This window comes from Pipistrellus hanaki (assembly GCF_964339955.1).
Source record: "Pipistrellus hanaki genome assembly, chromosome: 8".
Taxonomy (NCBI): Eukaryota; Metazoa; Chordata; class Mammalia; order Chiroptera; family Vespertilionidae; genus Pipistrellus; species Pipistrellus hanaki.
The window spans coordinates 56,374,521-56,380,970 of NC_140510.1; the positions used below are offsets into that span (position 1 = coordinate 56,374,521).

At 52.2% G+C, this 6,450-nt stretch overlaps 1 long non-coding RNA gene across 1 annotated transcript; it reads left to right on the forward strand.

Moving 5' to 3' along the window:
• The first annotated feature begins 266 nt into the window (after nt 1-266).
• Nucleotides 267-676, forward strand: LOC311626480. The gene is made up of 3 exons (XR_014795694.1): nt 267-291; nt 394-542; nt 664-676. It is a non-coding gene; the product is annotated as an uncharacterized lncRNA (long non-coding RNA).
• The last annotated feature ends 5,774 nt before the right edge of the window (nt 677-6,450 follow it).

The window sequence follows — 6,450 nt, forward strand, 5'->3', positions numbered from 1 at the left end:
CTCAGTGTTCTTGGTCACAGAGCCTCCCACCTGGACTCAGTGCTGACCCCACTGCCCCACCTGTTTTTGCCCTCAGTTTCAAGGAGACAGAGAGAAGCTGAGCTGTTCATCTTACTCTGCGAGGTTCACAGGAGTGATAATAAGCAGCTAGCAAACTGGTGAGGCCCTACTTATGTGCCCAGAAGAGTCTTAAGCATTAACATATGTCATCCCATTTGATCTTCACAAGGCAGGTACTAGTATTCGTATCCCCATTTCACAGGTGAGGAGACTGAGGTCCACAGAAGCAAAGTGAGCTGTTCCCAGTCATATAGCTGCTGAGTAGCAACAACATTCGGGTCAGTCCAGCTCCAGAGTTGGCCTCTTGATGCCCTTGTGCCTTTCCACCCAAAGCAGGTGACTGGCCCCAGCTGCTGTTTGTTCCAGCACTTGATGCCCCAGGGAACGTCCAGGAACAGCATGGAACAGGGCAGTGCAACCTTCCGTCCTGACTCCTACGAACAACCTTGGAGAGGACCCCTGGACCCTATGTCGGGTCTAAGGTAAATAGTTTGTAGAGATCAGAGCCATTTCCGTAAAAGCCTCTGCCCCACCCCATGCCAAGGCTATTGGAGCAGACGCCACCTCTGCTCAGGGAATGTCCTTGAAGTGACCTTTTCATAGTTTCAGAGAAGCAGGTGACAACATAACCGTTGCTTCGATGCAAGAAACACAGGGAAACCTCTTGGCCGGCACGAGGCCAGTAAGCCCACACTTGGACTTCAGACGTTGCCTCCTTCGTTTAATCATCTTCAACACACTTGACGTGGCATGTCAGCACCTCCGTCACAGTGCAAAGTTGAAGAGAACTATAAGTTGGCCAACATAAAATGTGCCAAGAAAAGGCTCAGTAGCCATCTCATAGCCAGCATCCAGGAACAGCGGAGAGCTGGATGGTGATACTATTCAGGTGGAAGATGCCACAGAAATACCTAAACACCTGCCTTTGATGGATTCTCCACGTCCACTCCACAGCCACGCAATCCCCCATGTACCCTAAGAGCAGTGTCCTCTATTCTGGGGGCCACAGAAAAATCGATACCATTGCTTTCATCTGAATGGGACGCTTCCCAAACTGTCTATTCTTCAGTTACCAAATGCTAGCCTCCTTGCCAAAGAGTATGTAAAAGATACTTTGCCCAATTAATGCTGTGACATACACACAGAAGTGTTGTGGGCTTTCTCCTCTCCCTAATTAAAGATCTCCATGGAGAAATAAACAAACGCTCTCTAGTCAACAGCACGGAGGTAGGCGGTTGGGGATGCGTTGCCATCTGAGGTCCAGAAACTTCCAAACACGGGGTGTAGGATTAATCCTGAGGGTCCCGTGGTCTTCCTGGGTGATCTCAAGCACGTTTTCGTGCCTCAGTTGACTTTTACAATCTGTAAATCTTGCAGGGATATTAAGATCAGGGAAGGAATGTCTGTAAAGTGCTTTGAACTCCGAGAGTTAGACATTAAGTAAATACCTGGTGTTATTAGAACTCTACTGGGGCAATAGAATGTTCGAAATGGGACTTTATTATAAATACTCGCTGAAGTTTGCCAAGAATAAATTGAATGGGCAAAGACAACATACTTGGCTGTAACTTAACCCACGCTTGGCACCAGGCTGCATGAATAGGGAGCTCTGGAGAGAACATGAAAGGCTTCTATTATTTGAGCCAACTGTTTGGCTAAATTTCCACGTCTTCCATTTAGTTGTTCTACTCTTTAGACTGCCGCCTTATAGAGGCAAGCAAAAGAACAAAATAAAAATAAAGGTCCATTAGCCTGTTTGCATCTTCCTGCAATTAATACGACTGAATGTAAATTGGTTTAAAGATCCCCAAATCACCCCCACACCCAGTGTCTGAAACGGACAGAAACCAGGCTTCCCTTCTCGAAGTTCCCGCAGCAAAAATGACAACCATGAACCAACTGCCTGTGGTCAGGACTCTTTCCGCTGAGCCGATCTCGGCCTACAGTCCAATTAGATATATGTCAAAGTCCACGCTCATAAAGAAACCGTGATTTTCCTTGAGATAGAAGGAAGTTTCAGATTGCAAATTCAAGACTTTTGCATTGCTGCCAAGCGCGCATTGTGATTCAGAGCTCTCCTAAGGACACGACAGGCGGCATTTACCATAACTCAGCAGCCCGCGTTTGGTCTATGTCAGGAAGTCAGTAAGGGGAGATAGCGGGGTGCAGAGAAAATCCCAACCAATCTCGTGGTTGGAATTCTGGAGTCTGGTCTTGCTTCTGTCGTGAACTAATTGTGTGGGAGCCTCAGCCCCTGCCTGCACCTCAGGTTCCTTATCTGCAAGATGACAGCACAGATCCCATGAACCCACTTTTTCAAATCGCCACTTTTCTCCAAAGCATGCCAAGTGAGCATGCAGCCAAAGAGTGCATTCCTGGAAGGAAATAGCCCCAAATTAAAGCCTGCACCCTCACTCATCCCCCAGAAGAAATGTTTTGGAACAACATGATTTAATCAAACCGATGTCTAAGCCCTTTCCTCATCACCTGCTCGCAGGAAAAAGAAAATGACTTTATGTTCCCAAAATGCCGTCGGCTGTTTCCAGCAGCAAACCTCAGTCCCTGTGTGTCCTGTGTTTAAACTCAGCACGGGCCTAATTCTTCAGTCCAAATAAATACTTGGGGGTGTTTCCAGATATGCTTACCAGGAGATTAAATCCCCGTGACGGATGGCAGTGAAAATAGGAGTCACGTGTTTTCTGGATGAGTAAATGGGGGGAAATAAAAATAAAACAAAAATAGGAGATGATTTCAACAAAGCACACACTCAGGGCTTTGTCCTGACCATATGCTTTCAGCAAATGAGAAGACTGTCTTCATGCTCTGGCTCATCTTCCAATGGGAACAAAATGCCCGCCAACATGGCCGAGAGGAAAATGTGGGGATTGGAGCCAGGCTCGCAACCAGACCTGTGGTCACCCACCAGCTTTCCCTGAGCTCACTGTGCTCCCAGCTCTGGGCCCCGCACAGCAAGAGGCCGGGACAGCAAGTCTGAGTGTGGGTCACACTACCAGGCTCAGGGACGGGGGACAGTCTGTTCTCAGAAGTCAGCACACTCACACAGGCCGACAAGCATTGAATGCCTGACCATTTAGGAAACTGCTGGTTCACCTGGCCATGAACTTTAGCCACTGGATTTGCATCAGAGGAGAGCTCTGCTATCAGCAGGCATCAACCTCATGCTATAGGCATGAGGACAGAGGGCCTGGTCCCACCCAGGGTTTTGATGAGGGAGAGGACCCCCAAATGCCCGGGACCTGCCAGAGGCCCCCAGGGGGAACAGCACCCTGCTTTCGTTCTTCTCAAGGCAGCCACCCCCAAACCAGTCCCAGTAGCTCATGAAGCAGGGGTTATTGTGGGGATCTGTGGGGATCATATGCTCAAGCACTGACCGCCAGACCCTCCCTGAAGGGGCCTCAGATGAATGTCAGCTGCTTCTCTTATTTGAGGTGCAGGTTCCCGCCTGCCCTCCGTGTCCCGTCATTGCACCTGCGGGGCTTCCCGGCCGCTGGGGCAGTGGTTGCAGATGACTGGGAAGTCCTGCTCTTCAGCACCTTGGCTAGTGTGTCACCTGGAGCTCATGGCACCCCCACGGCTTGTCATTGGATAACTAATTAGATTGCCTCACCGATGTGGCACAATAAGCTGTGATAACCATGAAGTACCAGGAACATGTTGTTTTCTGTTATTTGCCTGTGTGAACTCAGCCTCTGACAGCACCCTGTCTCCTGATGTCCCCACCCCCAGGACAGGGCCCATGCCCCCCATGGCTCAGGAGGTCCCAGTGTGGCTGCTCTTCCCCTTCCACAGCCTGGCCCAGGGGCCTCCATGGACACTGGTGGCCCAGCTAAGGTGTGGTGACCTCTAGCCCGGGTCTGAATGTCTGAGGAATGTGACAGTAGAACCGGATGTTTCATCTTTGTAGAAGGACAATGGGATGAGGCAGGGGAACAGCTGACAGCCATGTGCACACTGCACACACTCAAATGTGCACAATCATGTGTGCACACGTCACACTCAGGCATGCACTCACACACAGGTACACACACCCAAGTACTCACACACTCATGCACACACTCCAACAAGTTCATATCATAATTACATGTACTTCCACACTCACACCTTCACTCACTCATACTCATTTGCGCACACACACACATGCACATGTCTGCACACCCAGATGAACATAGAACTACTTGGGCTGTGATGTGAAATGCCATACAGAAAAATGATGGGGAGGGCATCCAGATGAGTGACACCCCTGCGTGTGCTCAGGTCAGAAGTTCACCGTCGTCTTCTGGGTGAGCCTGCTGTCCAAGTGCCCCTTGGTGTGGCTCCAGCCCATCTACAGGGTGTGTCATTGCCACTGACACAAGCATTCTTTTCAGATCTGGAGGCTGCAAATGCAGCGAAGCCCAAACAAAATTCTCCAATTGTCCCTGGGACGCTCACAGCTCCTCAGCCACACAGCAGGTGCCTTCTCACAGGCGGGAGCTCCACCTCCACCCAGACAGGGGCTCAGAGGGCACAGGTGTTAGTCCTCCCACCCTGGTGCCCGGTCTGAAGGTCTGGTGTGGTGGTGTTGCCTGGGCCCCTCACCCCTGCCCCAGAGAAGCAGGCCAGATGCCTATCCCAAGGCCATGAAGGAGGATGTGCTGAGGGGAACAGGGAATGAGACAGGGCATTCACTCTGGCCCAGACGTGTCCTATGTCATGAAGACCCTCACCCTCCAAATGGGCCACCAGATCTGTGGGAGAGACAGTGTCCAGCGCTGTGAAGCCATCAGCATCTCCATGACACAATGGCGTTCCCAGCTGGCCAGAGGACTCCTGCTCCCTGATAGGGGAATGACTGGGAGGTGGGGACGCTGGTGTGAGGGATCTGCCATACGTCCAGGCTCAGATGCGTGACAAGGCCCAGGAGACAACCAGCCCACAGAGACGCCAGGTAACACAGTTCTGCGAGTCAGGCTCAGCACCAAGCTCTGGAAGCCTTACCAGCAGGAAAGGTGGGGTATACCACACAAAATGGAGGCAGTGTCCCTGTCTCTCTAGCTGACCATTTGGATTCGTCTTTGAAGAGAGATTGCTACTCAGGGGGAAAATAATACTAAAACTCAAATACACAGCTTGCAAGGGAAAGCCAAAATCCTCCTCCAGCCTGGGCATGTGGGGGACATCCAGCACTAAATGCCCAGGATAGGGGTGTGGGTACGAAATGGCAGGGCTGCCTCTGGGCAGTGGATTTTAAACTCAGAAGATTGTCAGGACCAGGATGAGGAGAAACCACTGTTCTCTCCCCAAGTGCTGGGGTAGGAGGTCTAGGGAGGAGGGCATGGTCATTGGCAGCCCCAGGGGGTGGTAGGAGCAGCCCCAACATGACAATAGGGGTGTGCTACAGGAAGATGGAGCTGGGTGGAGCTGGGGGAGCCCTCGGGAAGCTCACTGGAAGTCCTCATTTTCAGCAGACCTGTCTGTGTCCGAGTCTCCTGCTGGTCAGCCTGCGGTCAGCTGTGAGGCTGTGACAGTTCTGTCTCTGCTGAGCTCTGAGTAGTTCACGGGTGGAAAGAGGAGTTGTGTCCAAGCTGGGGAGAAGCCGGGTGGGGAGAGGGCAGTACCCTGGGAGGAGCCAGGCCCAGGATACTCAGAGGGGCCCTGCAGAGTCCTGCGCCAAAGTCTGGTGAGATTCACTGAAACATGCAGGTGACCATGCCCAGCTTCACAAGCTGCTGGGGACCTTCCCGGCTATTCTGGGGAATGGGGTTCTCCCTCCACCCAGCCTGTCCTTGGGGTCAGCAATGACAACAAGCAGAACCTGTGTGGTCCTGATGCCTGGGGCCTCTCAAGGTGTGTACAGGGGCACCTGTGTGCATGGGGGCACCATGGCAAAATTTGCCCCATCACAGTCAGTAGGAGCCACTCTCGTCTCAACTCCTCCAAAAACCCGGAGGACTGTCTGCCATGATTCCATGGGGCATCGTCTTAGTTCCCGTTCCTGCTCTAGCCAATGGCCACAGAATAGCTCAAAACAACACGAATTTCTTATCTCACAGCTCTGGAGGCTGGGAGTCTGAGAAGAGTCCCTCTGGCCACAGACAAGGAGTGAGCAGAGCTGCCGTCCTTCCCAGGCTCAGGGAGAGCGCATTCCTTGCCTTTCCCAGGGTCTAGGCAGGGGTCTTCAAACTACGGCCCGCGGGCCACATGCGGCCCGCAGAGGAGTCTGATCCGGCCCGCCAGGTTTTTTGGGCAGTGAGCACAGCCGAGGTGTTACAGTAGGAATTAGTAGTTCATATAGTCCGGCCCTCCAGCTCTCTGAGGGACCGTGATCTGGCCCCCACTTTAAAAAGTTTGAGGACCCCTGGTCTAGAGGCCCCCACACCCCTGTGCCAG